Source organism: Schistocerca americana, chromosome 4 (assembly GCF_021461395.2).
Source record: "Schistocerca americana isolate TAMUIC-IGC-003095 chromosome 4, iqSchAmer2.1, whole genome shotgun sequence".
NCBI classification, from domain to species: domain Eukaryota; kingdom Metazoa; phylum Arthropoda; class Insecta; order Orthoptera; family Acrididae; genus Schistocerca; species Schistocerca americana.
The window spans coordinates 704,277,179-704,294,752 of NC_060122.1; the positions used below are offsets into that span (position 1 = coordinate 704,277,179).

General features: G+C 43.9%; 1 protein-coding gene across 5 annotated transcripts in view; it reads right to left on the bottom strand.

Annotated features, from left to right (window-relative positions):
* Positions 1–17,574, bottom strand: part of LOC124613880 (homeobox protein homothorax) — a 998,899-nt gene that overhangs the window by 872,491 nt on the left and 108,834 nt on the right. The window lies entirely within an intron of this gene.

Consider the following 17,574-nt stretch of genomic DNA (forward strand, 5'->3'; position numbering starts at 1 on the left):
ATACTCCGGAGAGTCAATGGAGTTCCGTTGTCACATGTAACGCCTCATTAATCAGACTAAATCGTTTTACAATGTAGAACAACGTCATCGCGTTATGATGCTAGTGATGATTTATAAATTACTGCATATGTATTATTAATAATAGCACTGAATAAACAAGAGTATTTTTCAAAGATCACGCTTTACTGTTAAAGTGTTAATCAATGCAAAACCCAAATAAATGATCTATGGCGAATTGTAAATAAACTAGGAAAAAAATCTGTAGCCTATGAAAATGGCATCGAATTTACATTTTCTTGTATTGGTACGTGTCTGATCTGCAAGCTACCATTTGCTCACGGATTCATACTCTTCTTTCGAAATTCAACTCATATTAGGACGGCCAAAAGAATTAATCAAAATTGAACTGGAGACTGCAATAGGAATGAAAGTTCTTGCTGCTCAAGAAGAGTAAGGAATTCAGATATTCTTAAATTATTGCAGGGAACATAGAAAATTTTAACGGTGTAAAAAAAATTAAGGCAATAATTTTGTATGCAAGAAGCACTAACACTGACACTCAAGGTATATTTCCTGCTATACAGATACAAGCACATTACAATTACGTTTATAAAAAACAGATCACGTGATGGAGTTCAGGTAACTCGATGGAAACTTAGAGACCACAAGTATATACGGAAACGTGAACTTTCGGAGGTGCTGTAACTAGAATCCCATGGTCGACCGGTTAGGTTAGTGGGATTGGAACGTGATTTTTCCCGTCTTTGTGGGAGGCCGGTTCGTGGTAGATCTCGAACCTCGGGTCAGAAAACAGGCCGCCTCTTATCAAACCCTACGCGCGAGAACACCGCGCCCTCCCCATCACACATGTCCGGCGCCTGACGTCAGATTGTTCATAACCTCTTTCTCAACCAGGCCCATACGGGGAACACAAGAGCCGCAATCCAAAAAGGAAAGCCGGCACGATCTCCGGCGAAAGTCCGCTGCCGATAAAAGCGACCTCTCATTCCAACGCTCCAAAGTGTAACTGAGTGCATAAGAAGGTTCGCTTCAAAATTCTCGTCATTATTCCTCTAACACCATCAACCAAAATATTATCGAGTTTCGAGATTTTTTACCGTCACAGCTACATTACTATGCTAGACATGAAAAAACGACTGCAATATGTGATCAGTGAGACGCAAATATTAAATGGAGAATGAAATTCCTTTACCAAATATTAAATATTCGCTTTAGTAGCAAACTGCTCTAATTCTACCGAAACACATGAGCTTATTTACCAGGCCAGAAGAATATTATGCCACTTAAATGACATGTTCCCTGCCGCTATTTTTCCAAAGTTTTCTGATTCCTCGTAATGTTACTCATCATAGGTTAATCCATTTACTACTTTCCGTATTTCTGCAAGTCTAGATTACTTTATTCACCTTGTTATAACGCAAATGATAAAGCAGTGAACGTTTGTGCATAATGCTCACACGATCCGTTCACAAAATCCACTATCTTAAGCAGTGACTGCACACAGGCTGTAAATGATTTTCCGACTTTGTCTTCCAAATTTACGTTACTGTTTTCCAAAACAAGTATCTCGACCATTTTTTATTTTATTCTGAATATTTAGTTTTTTTCTCAGTCAGTACGTTTACGTTTCACTCGCACGAAAACACAGTTAACTCCAAAATGAAACTGCGGTACTTTTTCTTCATAAGGAAATGCGTAAATATGAAACTGTTCCGTTCAGAAAGTATCACATTGCTTTTATTGTCGTTTATGTTCTTTTTAATTAGCGCCGTCAGTAGTATTGCAGAAGATCAACTGTGGGATTGTATATTTAAAGTACGACATCAATCCATTTTATATTAATTTCAAAGGGCATCATAAAAAAAAGAAAGAAAATCGTGAACAGCACTATCCAGTACAGTTCCGTCAAACTACTTTAACACTACAAAATGTGAAAATTATGAACAGATTCCGCAAAACTATACATCAGAATAATGCAATTACTCTTGATTATTGCACAATAGAGTTATTCTAATGAAAACGTATTTTCTAAAACTAGCACTAGTTACTGACAGAAATGAAGTTGTTCCACTTTCCTCTATGCTAGAATTGTGCTGCGATGTGCTAAAAATACACTGTGAAAAATAATTATTTCAAGATACAGACTTTTCGAGGAAACACGGTGAAAGTAATGTTGCGGAAGTCAGTTTGTCGGGTAAAAGATATCTAAAAGCGAATAAGTCACAGTCAGCATGTTTCAGTACTTCCTATCGTTAAAGACGCCCCAGTTACAGTTGATAATGACGAAACAGGATGTGCCCGAAATACACTAAATCTGTTCCTCGTTAGGAATGCCGGAAGCATGCTGAATAATACAGAGGATTATTAAATGTTTATATCTATGATTTGAGACCCAGAGATCTGGCGTGGGCCCTAAAGGAATTACGGGTCAGAAGAAAGTTCTGTTTTTGCTGCGTACGTGTCATCGAGTGGGAGTATTTCACAAATCTCTACTGGATTACTGTCAAAATGACGTGTGCGATCAATCCATCAACGAAACAGTCTCAGAAAAAAAGTGATGAATGGATACATCTTCATCACATTGTGGTCACATGTCTGATTTATTTGCATTCCGTTTGTAATGACGTGTTCCATTTGGTGTATTCTGTTTCAGGTATTTAACTGTCAAAACAAAAGCTTCTTCCGCAGTTTTCGATTCCCAGTATTATGTCGCCTTTGAAAGAGTAGTAATTGTTGCCTGAAGATGAATCTGTAAACCGAGATAAGACTTCTTAGCACATCAAGCTACAGGATAATGTCCCCCTATCTTTCTTATATTACTCAACAAAGGGTTTACTCTTTCGAAAAGTAAGATAGTATTAATAAATAACACTTATTTCCAGCCAGCACTGTCGCATGGCAATTTCATGCTGGAAAGAATAATAAATGAAGTCTCAAATAAATCGACATAAACCCATATCATGGAAGATGGGCAAATGTGTCAAAAAGCTTTATATAAACGTTTATCCACTGGCATGACCAGTTAAATAAAGTTCTTGTCGAGATTTTGTTCGCTAAAGACGAAATGGACTGTAAACCCAGGTCGAGATAGTCAGAATAGGCCTACGATCTATTTTCGAATATTGGCAGACACTATTAACAACACGTTATATCATATTGTGCTCAGCATAATAGAATTTATAATTGTTTACGTACTTTTATATCTAGAAATACTTAGATCTATATTTCTTAACTTCTATACTTTATTTAACTGTCCGATCACAACTACTGGTATTACATCGAAAGTAAGGTGTTACATAGTTTCGACGCAACTATAGCTGTTTCCCATTTTTCTCTATAATCTTACATTTACGGCTTTTAAATTTCCCTTGAGCTGTCTCTAGTATTCTTGGGTTAACATGAAGCTTGCTAACAGTACAATTTAGAAATACTTTCTTTGTTCAAAAATTAATAGTAGTTCTGATTTAAAATAGTGAGTTGCTTCATTATGGACGAACAGAAGTAAAATGTTGCTTTCATAAACCGTAACGTTCATGACCATTTGAATTAGAAATAGTCTTCTGTTTTAGCAGACCCAAAGATGTTTTCGGGAGAAGTTAACCTACAAGTTGTGTATAATTCGCCGCAGACATTTTATTGCTTCTTTAATGCTGACCAGCTTTTACAGAGATAGCAGAGTGCTCGGCGAAGCGATCTACGTCGTTCCAGACAGCAGTTTTGCTGCGGAAAAGGAGTTAATCTCGATCAAGACTATACGACGAATAGTCACTAAAAAGTAAAAGACAGATAAATCCAACTACATTTAATCTGTCCAGATTAGTATTTGCTACCGTAAATTTGTTAATTTTTATATTTTGATTTAACCGTCCTATCATAATTCTAGATGCTCACAACAACGGTCGGTATTTTATAGTTTTACGCAACTGAAGATGTTTCTCATGTAACCCGCTCGTACAGTGTAATGCGCAGCACACTATCTTACGGGAGTGGAAGATCAGCCACATCAATATCGAATTCGCGTCGTGGATTAACGACCATGGCTGGTGCACTGGCTTGCCTAAGTGTGGGTTTTTAAGTGGTTTTCCACGCTCGTTCAGGTAAATGCTGTCCGGTGCCCAATATCCGCCTTAGAAAATATGACAGTCCTACAAAAGCAATCAAAATGCGGCCACACACAGAACAAAGTGTGCACAATTGACATATTTCCCTCCCTTGAGAAACTGATAGCTACAGCTACAGGAAGACCATTTGACCACAAAGTTAAATAAAGGTATCAAATCCTGAGTACAGCGGACACAATGCTAGATGGGATTAACACAAAGTACAAGAATAAGAAGACTTTTTCTTTTAGCTGTATCCTTCCATTTACTGTTTTGTGATTAGTGATCTAATTTTACAATGTGTTACATATGATGCGCCTCCCATCCTGATTATTACCGAGAGTAATAGACACGCAGAATTAAGGACTGAAACAAGAAATCGTCAGATCAAGTGAAACTACCTAGGTTGGCTTCAGTTTTGCATGCTGGGTGTAATGAACTGCTGTAAGAAATTTAGCGCATAGAACAATTGAACGGCAAAATCTGCGGCAGGTAGAACGTCAGGAAGCCCGAAGACTTTCGGTCTTAAAATCTGACATTGTGTCTTGTCCTTACTTATTAGATATAGCAACTGACGCCAGATTTAAACTTTCGCAGCTATTAAAGACACTTTGTTTCATAAGGCAGCATTTACGGCTGCACTTTTATTTAGCATATTTCTTTATTAACAGGGCTAGGAATTTTGGAAACTTGTGGTAAGGTTCTATGGGACCAAACTGCTGAGGTTATCGGTCCCTAGGCTTACACACCAGTCAAACTAACTAAAACTACCTAAAACTAACTTACGCTAAGGACAACACACACACACACCCATCCCCGACGGAGGGCTCGAACCTCCGACGGGGGGTAGCCGCGCGAACCGTGGAAGGCGCCTCAGATCGCGCGGCTACCACATGCGGCAGGGCTAGGTTCTATACGGTTTTGCAAAACATAAATTATCCTTAATTTCTTTGCCGAAACATGTTTTAAAAAATCCGTGCCATCTTTTCTGGATAGTAACTTTTATTACATATCTGAAAATATTAATATTTGCACAAAAACAACGAAAGTTGAAAAAATTAGGTCTGTTAGTATTGTGAGGATTGCTTGTCTTGGAATTCCAAGTTCCTCTGGTTTTTAGTCTTCTCATTTGTTTTGGTTGCATAGCTTGTGAGCTGCAATAACATGGTGTTTTGCATTTGCTAAGCAAACATTTTATTCGGTATTTGTCCTATGTTATCTCGGTGCACACAGTTCTCACATTAACGCAGAAACACCAAAACACTGCATATGTCATTCATTAACGACACTCATATTTGAACTGAACTAGCTATGTACTAGTACATCAAACACCTGTGCCAGCAACCGATATTCATAGGTTTTTCTTCAGACGGGTCTGCTATAGAGCTTCACGAAATAATTGGTGATCACCGGGTTACTTTAAACATTATTACTTTAATAATATTCATTACACTACAGATTCAACTCTTCTGAGCGGTTTTAAGTGATATTTTTTCATATCCTCATATCGTCGATTATTTTATCCGAATCTACCCATTTACTTCATTTCAGTGAATTTCATTATACACTGTCCTGACCACCTGTCGAAAGTCTGAAAACAAGCTTGTGCGATTCGGACCGCAATGAGACGTGAAGGAACAGAGTGAATGAGGTTCTGGAAGATACCGACAGGGATATTGATGCCAACTTCTTTACCGGTGTCTGCTGCGCCAGGTTCCTCGGCTGAGGATCGAAGGCGACAACGGCCCGATCGAGGTGGTCCCGCAGATGCTGGGTAGATTTAAATCCGGGATTTGGTGGCCAGGGCAGTACGACAAACTCACCCTGCATCTCTTCCAATCACGCACGTACACTGCGGGCAGTGACACATTTCATTGTCCTGCTGGTGTATGCCATCGTGCTTAGTAAAAACGAACTGGATGTAGGGATGGACGTGGTCTACAAGTATACGTCCTCCAGAATGCCAAGAAAACATTCCCCCGACCATAACGCTCCCACCTCCGTTCGCTTTGATGACGCGCCTGGATAACCTTGCGTGTGTAATGGCTCAAATGGCTCTGAGCCCTATGGGACTTAACATCTGAGATCATCAGTCCCCTAGAACTTAGAACTACTTAAAGCCAACCAACCTAAGGACACATCTGAGATCATCAGTCCCCTAGAACTTAGAACTACTTAAAGCCAACCAACCTAAGGACATCACACACATCCATGGCCGAGGCAGGGTTCGAGCCTGCGACCGTAGCGGTCACGCGGTTCCACATTGTAGCGCCTAGAACCGCTCAGCCACACCGGCTGGCTTGCGTGTGTAAAATGCCGCTTTTGCGACGGGGAAGTGCACCGGTCTCGGATCGAATCCGCCCAGCGCAACGACAAAGGGCGGAGTGACGGTCACCCTGTATGTGGTTTTTTTTTTAATCTTTATCCCAATGACAACAATAATAGTCATACAAATTAACCCACCACCTTAGTGATTAGTGGGTCCTGAAGTTAATACAATATTGTTTGTTATCAGCAGCTATTACAGTTATTATAATGTTACAATCAATTTGTGACCTACAGACAGTATGACACAGTTCATCTTAATAGGCAGATTACGATTGTTAATCTATACACTACTACCTAGTTGTTAGTTTTCCTACCTACTTGTTAATTCCTAACTGCCTGCAGCGTTACAGGTGTGTCAGCCTAGATATAAACCTACTTCAAGGCCTTGCTCATCGAACTAATCCCGATGAGCGTGCCCCTGACACTGGGCAGGCCAAAATTGTTTGTCGCTGCAGATTCCTAAGTTAGTATCTACTTCTAATGCTACTAACTACTAACTAACCTACGTCAAATCCGGTGCTGTCTAAGTCGAGAATAGGTGTGCCCCAGTCCCCGTACCCCTGCACGTGGCGGATTCCAACTAAAAGTCGACCTGTCCACGCACAGGCGGTACAGGATTAGGGTACTAGGACACGTTCAGTGGTTGGTTCTAGTCGCGAAAGTGCCTCAGGTATGCAGTCAGAACTTTTCGTGTTACCTCGTTTGCCAAGTTGTTCAGAGTTTCGAAAGTCTCTTCGTGTCTTAATAAGTCGTATGTGTTGTTGTTTGGAAGTTGTTGTCTTAATGTAGCTGCTACATCATCGAAAAGGAGCACTCGTAAACCATAATGTCGGGAGTACCCTCCAAAGCGCCACAGTCACACTCAGGTGTAGCCCTTTTCCCAAACCGACATATGTCGGGTAGGGCCCATGACCAGTGAGAAAATGTATTAGACCCTAGGATGGTTCCAAATACCTCATGCCTAACGTTTCTTTAACATTTGGCAAGAATGAATCTGGCAAAAGAACCTTCGGATTCTTGCCAAATGTTAAGAATGCATGCATGTGGGTTTTAGGCCGTTTACCAAATCCGACGTGGTGAATACCGGGCTGGCACTCAGGTCCAGTCTCACGACTAGCAAACATTTAGAAACCTTTCGCACTCTTTCCCACGGATAACACCAGCGACAGACACTTGGGGTATACACATGCAATCCCGAGAGGCGGGAGGGGGCGGATGGCGACACGAAGGGCTGCAGCCCACGCATGCAAAATCCATAGTAATCATACCGATCCTGGGTGGTTGCAGGGCAAAGGCAAAAGAAGAATTTTGATGAAACGAGACTAGTCGACGAGCCCATTCTGGTAAATACCGGCCAGATACGCTGGCGAGCGGCAGACGAAGCGCGTCAAGGAGGATAATTGCTAGCGCGTTGTCGGCTGGCGCAGTACGGAGTGGCGGCGCGGTTATTTGCGACCGGGGCGTGGGCCGCGGACTTGTCGCGGCGCCCGCTACACGCTCTGCGAAATAAGAGAGCGGGGCCCGGGGCTGGGCGGAGATGCCGGCCGCTGCGTCCTCGGAGGCCGCTCGCGCCGCTTCCCACTCGGCTGGAGCTCTTTTTGCTCGCGGCGCTGTTGCGAGCAGAGTGCGGCCGCGTGTCCGCGCGTGCCGCTCTAACGCAAGCTAATCATCTCCGCAGCGTGTAGTCGCCGTAGAGCCGCACGTCGTCGTATTTCCCTCCCGCTTCCGCATTACCATAAGTGTACCTTGAACTGCCCCACTCGCCACGCGTGTCGCGAATGTCAGTGGTAAAAGGCGTAATTGTAAACACTTGACGAGAGCTCTTTCTGCTTTGGTTCTTTTTATTATTCACGAGACGGCAATATCCTGACACTAAGCAGCAACAACACGACACATCAAGCGCTGCGTTCTCAGCAAATCCTCTTAAACGACAACCGTTTATAGCGAGTGTCACAGCGTATTTTGAAAATATAATGTAATTGGATAGATAGAGAATCCACTCACCAAGCAGCAGCTGGAGAGAACATATAACAACGCTAAAGAAATGTGTAAGCTTTAGGAGCCACTGGCTCCTTCTTCTGGCAGAATGGTTGAAGCGGAGAGAAGAGGCATAACGGAAACTGACTGGTGAGTTTTAGGAAATGGGGAGAGTTTGGAAAAGTCCGCGAGAACGTCAGTGAGATCCTTTCGAAACTTAAAAAATATAGCCTCCTCCGTTATACTGTAGAATGAACTCTGTGTATTTTCAGCGCTCCACGTTCGTTGTTATTCTAGACTGTGATTGTATTCTGTTGTAACGCCGCAGGATGGAGATGGTAAATATTACATCAAACCACAACTGCTTCCCGTAAATCAGCGTTCGGATCATCGTATAATATCATTTCAGATCGCTACAGTGTCCCTCTTTTGTACCATGAACAATGTTCTTTGACTGCGCGTTCATCACATTAAAAAGTTCGAGTAGACTGAGTCCCTCTCGGCCCAAACGCTTTGCTGGATGGGACTCTTACTCGCGGGTAAATGTCCAGATGGTTCCTTTGAAAGGTGAAAGGGCCCCATCGCTCCCCCTGAAATACTTTAATTTTTGGCTGGGACAACGTCCTCAAAGGAATAAGATGTTCTGGAGATAAGTTCTAATCCCCGGTTTCGGCTAAGGATTTTGGGAGGTTTTTCTTGGTTGTAAGACGAAACTGGAAAGCCCCTCTCAATTATTACGAATTGGGACCCAACTGCACCACAGTCAGCCTGTCTGGTACTCGACTGAATAGAACCGCGACTCTTTGGATCTCCTTAGAGTGGAGAACAAACAAAATAAAAAATAAAATCCCTCCCCGTTCTGAGCTTACGCTCCGTCTCTAATGATCTCGTAGACGACGGCACGTTCAACTGTAATCTTCCTTACTTTAGTATGAGCGTAGCTTCACTGAACGCACTTCAGAAGGAAGCAGCTGCTACGTAGCTCGAGTAGTATCTCGTTCTTTTATGCACAGACACAATTCACAAAACTGAAAATTGTATGGAAAGATTGACGAGTCCATTTCCCCACAATGTATGTAAAAGACTCGAGACGGCACAAAAATCGGGGTACAGACGTCCATCAGAGCAGACCTCATTGTTTTATTAAGTTTTCTACACTTTCTCGATTTCTCGGTAAATAATTGAAGAAGGTGGTGTACTGGTTAAGAGACAACACTCGTATTCGATATGCGCGGAGTTAAGATCACCATGTGGTCACCCAGAGTTGGCCACCCAAGTTAATGGCTCTGAGCACTATGGGACTCAACTGCTGTGGTCGTCAGTCCCCTAGAACTCAGAACTACTCAAACCTAACTAACCTAAGGACATCACACACATCCATGCCCGAGGCAGGATTCGAACCTGCGACCGTAGCGGTCGCGCGGATCCACCCAAGTTACTTCTGGTGAATGTCAGCACGGTTCAGATGCAAAAACCACATGTCTGCCCATTTGTAATACGTCTATGTGCTGAGTTTCTAAAGGTAGTTCGTTATCCCGAACTCGCATGCCAGACGAAGTCCACGTTTCAACACGCCCACAACTTACAGTCAGCTGGCTTCACACTGTCGTTTGAAAAAAGCAAGGCTGGTTAAATCGCTGAAGAGTCAAGAGGGTGTGTTTAGAAAAACTGAGCTGGGTGCCGCGTAGCCAGTCGGGAGAGACACAGGAATCGTCACCGCTAGGAGTACACGGTCGGGCGCAGCTGTGTCAGCAGTCAGGTGCTCCAGCGGCGAGGCCCAGATTGCACTCGACGCCCCGAGACCCCAGTGCGCCCAATTTGCATTGCGCCGTAACAAGCGAAACGGGCCGTGTTTATCTCTTGACACGTTCAAAAGGTCTGTCCACAAGCTAACACGCGCCTAATCAGGGATAACTGTTTGCGAATTCCCCCGCAACCTCTTTAACCTTCCAATTAAGCACTGTTTGTCGTTAAACACGTCTCGCATGGCGCCGCACCGACCGGGTGCTTTCCGCCTAGCCTTGTCTCGGCCAGCTACTGCAGTTCGCCTTTTCACCGCGACGCGGTAGCACAGTTTTCCTCCTGCGCTTCTGTTCGCGAACGGCTCTGCGACTGGTCTCATTATTGGGCTTAGTGAAGTATTCTCAGTCATCTATTTCCTGCTGATAAGTTTAGAGAATGACGCACAGGTTGCTTGACTTTATTTCTTTGTATTATTTCGACGACGATAAAATACACTGAAGTATTTGCAACATTGTGACGTTACGATGTCTTCACTTCGCAAAGTGTACGACATCCTAGTACATCCTGAACTGCATAGATAAACTCATTCTATTAATACAGTGTCCTGATACATATGCCACAGACATAGATTTTAGTCGTAAGTTTAGAATTAATGTCCCCTTAACGTCATTGAAAAGGTAACGGCCTTAACGCAGTGGAAATACCGGTTCCCGTGACATCACCGAAGTTAAGCGCTGTCAGGCGCGGTCGGCACTTGGTTGGGTGACCATCCCGGCCGCCATGCCCTGTTGCCATTTTTCGGGATGAACTCAGCCTCATGATGCCAATTGAGGAGCTACTCGACCGAATAGTAGCGGCTTCGGTCAAGAATACCACCATAACGACCGGGACAGCGGTGTGCTGACCACACGCCCCTCCTATCCGCATCCTCCACTGAGGATGACACGGCGATCGGATGGTCCCGGTAGGCCACTCGTGGCCTGAAGACGGAGTGCTTTTTTTTAAGGTCATTAAAAACGCAAAGCGTTAGTCGCCCACTGAAAGGCCAGTAAATGAAGTCCTACTCTCTTCCAGAACAACAGAATTTTTTCTCTGATTTATTAGTCACCAACCGTTGGATGGTGTACCAACCGCGTGTCCAGTTTAACCCTGAAAAGAAAATTTTTGCGCTAGTTTACTGGGAATTCATGAAGGGAGGTGAAGTGGCGCAGCGGTTAACACATTGACCTGGTATCCGCGGAGATAGTGGGGTCAGATCCTCAGTGATATGCCTGAATCTCTTTAGGCAATGTGAGGATGATTTCTTGAATTAATTGTGGACACGTCTTTTCTCCATCATTTTCCAGCGAAGTGAAAAACGCATCTCCAATGACCTCGCCGTCAACGGGACGATAAACATACCCTCTTCTTGCAGAATTCTTGAGAGACGCTCTATTGAGAATGGTGCTGGCAGGTCTTTTTCGTCGCATTGAGAAGCTACGTAAGGTATGTTCAGCTTAATGTAAAACGCACTTTTTCTGGTATCATTATAACAGTTTCTGCTACTACTGGGAAAAAAACAACGTTAAATTACTCTTCTGGTCGAAAAACTAACATTACGGAGTAACAGTTACACTGAAAGACGAAATTAGCAACGTACAAAACGAGATGCGCTGAATGATCTCCACGACGTTGGGAAGCTGCAGAGTTCATGTCTCCATCCGGTGATATATATTCATGTTTTCTGTGACTTTCGAAGACTTTACGTCGGTATACGGCCACATCCTTCCCCCACACTGCGGCACCTCCTCCACCCTTACACTAAAACAGGTTTTCCCGAATGGGTAAACGCTCCGCGAAAAGCTGTTAATAAATGGTGGTTTCTCCGACGGATTGATGATAATAATGTTCTTTTTTTCTAATCTGTAATGATTTCTGTGTTATTAATTATGATTTAAAATTGAAGTAATCGCTGAATTAAAAACGCTTCTTTTTTTAAAATTTTGTTAACCTTCAAAATAATTATGGTAATCCATGAAAGTACCAGTATTCTTAAACTGTTCTGTCTGGGGAAAGGTTACGAGATGCCTGCCCTAAAGGAGTAGTGCTCCTATGGTCGACTTCGGTTTATTGGGAGATCTTAGGAAAGTGTGGTTCTTCGGTAAAGGAGGCCGCATATAGAACACTAGTGCGACCCATTTTTGAGTTCTGCTCGAGTGTTTGGGATCACCAACACGTCGGCAGGTCGGCTCAAAGAGACAGCAATTCAGAGGCGGTCTGCTAGATTTGTTAGCGTCAAGGTCTGTCGACTAACAAGAATTACGGCGATGCTTCAGGGACTTTAAAGGAAATCCATGGAGGGAGGGCGACGTTCTTTTCGAGGAACACTACTGAGGAAATTTTGAAAACCAGTGTCTGAAGCTGACTGCAGAACGATCCTTCTACCGCCAATATACATTTGCGTAAGGATATGAAAAATTAGGGCTCTTACGGAGGCATATAGAGAGTCGTGTTTCCCTTGCGCTATTTGGGTGTGGAACAGGTTCAAAAAAATGGCTCTGAGCACTATGGGACTTAACATCTATGGTCATCAGTGCCCTAGAACTTAGAACTACTTAAACCTAACTAACCTAAGGACAGCACACAACACCCAGCCATCATGAGGCAGAGAAAATCCCTGACCCCGCCGGGAATCGAACCCGGGAACCCGGGCGTGGGAAGCGAGAACGCTACCGCACGACCACGAGATGCGGGCGGTGTGGAACAGGAAGGGAAATGACCAGTAACGGTTCAACGTACCCTCCGTCACGCAGCATACTGCGGCTTACGGAGTACGCATGTAGATGTAGATACTTATTTCAACGTCGCGGAGACGTCAAGTTCTAAGCATTAAAGTACCCTCGATCCGGTCTCGATTAGTAGCCCCTTCGTACACAAGTAATGTGACTTCGTCTTTGCGGGGCAGACCGGAAAGTGACTGCCGCGGTCGGCGGTAGGTGTACAGTGATGGTGGTCTGGGCGTGGACCCGGCTGGCAAGAGAGCATCGCGACCCCTGGTGGCCGCCCCGGGAGACGCAGTCGCTTTGTGTGCGTGCAGCGTGCAGTGCGCGGTGTGCACAGCGGTGCGTGAGACGCGCTCACCGCCGCCCCTGCGGTCTGCTTCCCCAGGGACGCATGCCGGGCCCTTCCAAAGAGGCCGCGCCATGTGTGCCCGCTATTCCGCCGCAGTCTCGCCGAGGACCACTCAAACGTTTCTCTGCCAAACTCTGTAACGGCGAATCTTGCTCTGCCACCACAAGAGCTGCACGCAGTTACGAGAAAAGTGTGCCACACCATCACGGAAAATATATTCAAAGGCTCTTTCTCTCTTTTTTTTAAATAAATAATAAAAAACTGCGGAAAGACAAGCAGATGACGTGACAGTAAGAGAAACATAACAAAGAGATGTTACGGTAGGTCACGTTCAGAAAAAGCAATCATGCGTTGGAAACATAACAAAGTCGTTTTAGCTATTTAAAACGAAAACGAGGACACAAACGAAGAACAATCGAATACACCACATTTTGTAAGAGATAGGTTCGGGATCAGCATCTTATCGATATCAAGGTCATTTGGGAGTCGCAGTGGAGAAAGCATTTAAGCCAACCCCTGTAAATGTCTTGGGAAAGATGGAAGAGTTTCGACAAGCTGCGAACTGTGTCAAATATTCCTTTAATCTACGAGGAAAAATTCTAGTAGATGTTGATACAATCGAACATAAATTCTTGTTCATGTCGGTACGTCCCTAAATGAAAAGCAGCTTGTTTTTTGACATACGCGCTTCGCTTCTTTTATTTCCATTATTGGTAGATCGACGATATTAAGTATTATTGGGGAACTCCGGCAGTTAAGTTTGGCAACATTTCGTTGATAATCATATCCAACTGGGATTAACTGCAACGACCGTATGAGAAATACTAGCGAAAACGTCGAAGTAACTGTGTGTTTAAGCACTCGTATGGCCTATTTCTTTTGATTGTACAAAGACCCATAAATTTCGTATTTACAGGGAGAGAGTGAATTCAATTTCACACGAAGGCATACAGGTTTATAAAGAGCGATTTATTACCGTCTTACTTCTGCGACAACAACAAAAAGTACAATGTAGTAGGAAGATCATTCGGTCATTAACTAGAAGATTTGATTGCAGACACGGATGCGCCACACCAGCATCTCCGTAAGCAGCCGGCAATGTAGGCCGCAGTGCGTAACGCACACTGCGCCAGAGGTGTCCGCCCACGCACGCATTGCGAGAGGGAGGGAGGCATGGCAGCAGGTGCTGAAAGCGTCGGTAGGGCGACGCGATTCTGCGAGCGGCGCCGCGCCTCTTAAAATACAGGTTTAAGCACCTGCGTTTCGTTTTATGAATAGCCGGCCGGCGGAAATAAATTACCGACAAAACGGCCCCCTAATCGTGGATACTAAATTATTTGTAGTAGTACACGGCGTTTTCTCTTTTTGCTCCGTCGCTCTTTTCGCCTTTGAGAATGGTCAGGAAAGCTGCGGAAACACCGGCGGGGCACAGACCTCGGCCAGTATAATGCCAACCGAGCTTCCTCTTCTTTGTTGCTTTCGCTTTCTGGTGGTCGCGTGTTAACTTGGCGAGTGAAAGGAGGCCGAGAGCGTGGTGACACCCAGAGCAAAATCACGTCGATTGCAGAGCGATTTGATTAAGGAAATTACGAATCCTCTTTGCCATGCAAACGAATTGTGTGTTTTATGGTTTTGTGAGACTTTTAGAGCAAGCAGACTGAACTACATAGTTTGTCGAGGTAAACAAATTGTCAGAGGGGTTGAGAGTAAATTTTTATTGTCAACAAAGTCTTGTATCTAGGTTCTTTTCCACATACCGATACGCCTGCGCCTGCAGAAATCTCTAACGTGTATTTCCTTCTAGCATTTTTCACACTTTTGGATAAGTGACAACGAATCCAATTTTTTTTTCCACGAATTCTAACTACAGGCTCCGTCGAATAAACCGCGCGTTTTTGCATTCGGTAGCACGAGCGAGCGAGCGACTGGTTACAGGTGACTGAACTGGCCATTAAAGTTGGAAGTTTAGTTGGTACGATACTGTCAAACATGAAAAGGAAGGAAGGTCATTAGAGACGGAGCAAAAACTCGGATTGTGTCAAGGATGAGGAAGGTAATCGGCCTTGCCCACCCAAAAGAACCAGCCCGGAATTCTCCTTGAACGATTTAGTGAAATCACGGGAAACTTGAATCTGGATGGCTGTACGCGAGTTTGAACCGTCGTCCTCCCGAATGTGAGTTCAGTGCCGTCGCCGAGAGTGAAGCATTGTACTTTAGCTCTCTGGCAATGTTTCGTAAGCAGTGACAAGATGCTACAACTGCGTGCACAGTTCGTAATTCAATGGCTGTCTTGCAGAATCAGTTTGGAGGCCATATTACCTCCAGATATAGCAATCTTCACTGACCTACACCCTTTCCTGACCTAAGCTTACATGACTTATTTTTGTGCGTATGTCTCAAGTCCCGTGTACATGTGAACTAGTCACATCGCCTTGAAGATCAGAAGATGATAATCGAGGAAGAAATCGTTCGTATTCCGCGCCCTATGCCAAACTGATACTTCTTTGAGTTTTCAAGATCGGCTAAAATCAAGCTTAACCGTAAATAGCCAACTTCTGAGCAATGTGATTTCCAAAACATAAATGAAACAATGAACGTCCCAACAAAATATCTCTTGTCGTAAATAAAATATTTTTAAGAAAGTAGTAAGTATAGCTTATTTGAAAACCATACAATTCCTGTGACTGACCAATACCAAATTTTCTGTTTGATATTGATTGTGAAGTCTTGGTAGCACGTAACAGCTCTATACGCTATCTTCGGGTCACACTGAAAGTCAGAGAGCAACTAAACGGAGCCAGCTCGATAGATGAAGGACGTCACACAGTTTAATTACCGAAAGTTCTCTACCGTTCATCTTTCTAATTTTCATCAGGCTCACAGGCACGTAGTTGTTCGTCCACTTTCTCGGTTACTAATCGCAAAGCACAAGACGCGATTACATATATGGGTATTCGAACAACCATACTTCGCAAATTGCTCGAGAAACAAAGCTATCTTCAGTAACGCTGTCGTCTTTCGCAATCAATCTTCATGGCAGATGAAAACTGTGTGACGCACCAGAACTCGAACCCGGTTAAAGTTCCGGTCTGACGCACAGTTTTGATGTGCCAGGAAGTTTCAAAGCAGTGTACACGACGCTGCACCGAGAAATACTCATTCGGAATTTTTCGTGTAACTTGTAACCTCAAATGAATGTTAGGCAATTTTTTTTTTTTTTTTTTTCACAATGGATTAGAAGAGAAGGATCATGCCATAGAGCAACACATACTCCATTTTCAATCATTTGCTGCTCTGATGCTGAGATACTGATATCAGGATATCTACGTTTGAAAATCTAACAACACGAAATTTCCACCGTATATTTATTGTCTTCACAAAGATTCTGAACGATCACCGATTAATCTTGAATCACCAACGACGTGGTCATGGAGATGGCCTTCGGGTTGACAAGGTAATGCTGTCAATGAGTCACTGGTTGGCTCTTTTCAACAACAGGGGCTCGGTTGAATGCTGAAAACCTCCGCGTCTAGTTTCTGCAAGTTTTTCTTTTCTTTGGTGCGATATAAATGTAAATACATCTGTGTGATTGAATGGGATATTAAGTGGAATATCCCCATTTGACTACTACTTATAAACGGAGAAGGCAGGCATCTTAAAAATTCGACCGAGCGGGGTGGCGCAGTGGTTAGACACTGGACTCGCATTCGGGAGGACGACGGTTCAATCCCGCGTCCGGCCATCCTGATTTAGGTTTTCCGTGATTTCCCTAAATCACTCCAGGCAAATGCCGGGATGGTTCCTCTGAAAGGGCACGGCCGACTTCCTTCCCAATCCTTCCCTAATCCGATGAGACCGATGACCACGCTGTCTGGTCTCCTTCCCCAAACCAACCAACCAACCAATCTTAAAAATTCTACTGTATATTTCAAAATATAATGTTAATGGTTACATTGGATTTGTATAGCTACAAAAATGGTTCAAATGGCTCTGAGCACTATGGGACTTAACTTCTGAGGTCATCAGTCCCCTAGAACTTAGAACTACTTAAACCTAACTAACGCCGCGCGGGATTAGCCGAGCGGTCATGGGCGCTGCAGTCATGAACTGTGCGGCTGGTCCCGACGGAGGTTCGAGTCCTCCCTCGGGCATGGATGTGTGTGCTTGTCCTTAGGATAATTTAGGTTAAGTAGTGTGCAAGCTTAGGGACTGATGACCTTAGCAGTTAAGTCCCATAAGAGTTCACACACATTTGAACACATTTTGAACCCAACTAACCTAAGGACATCACACA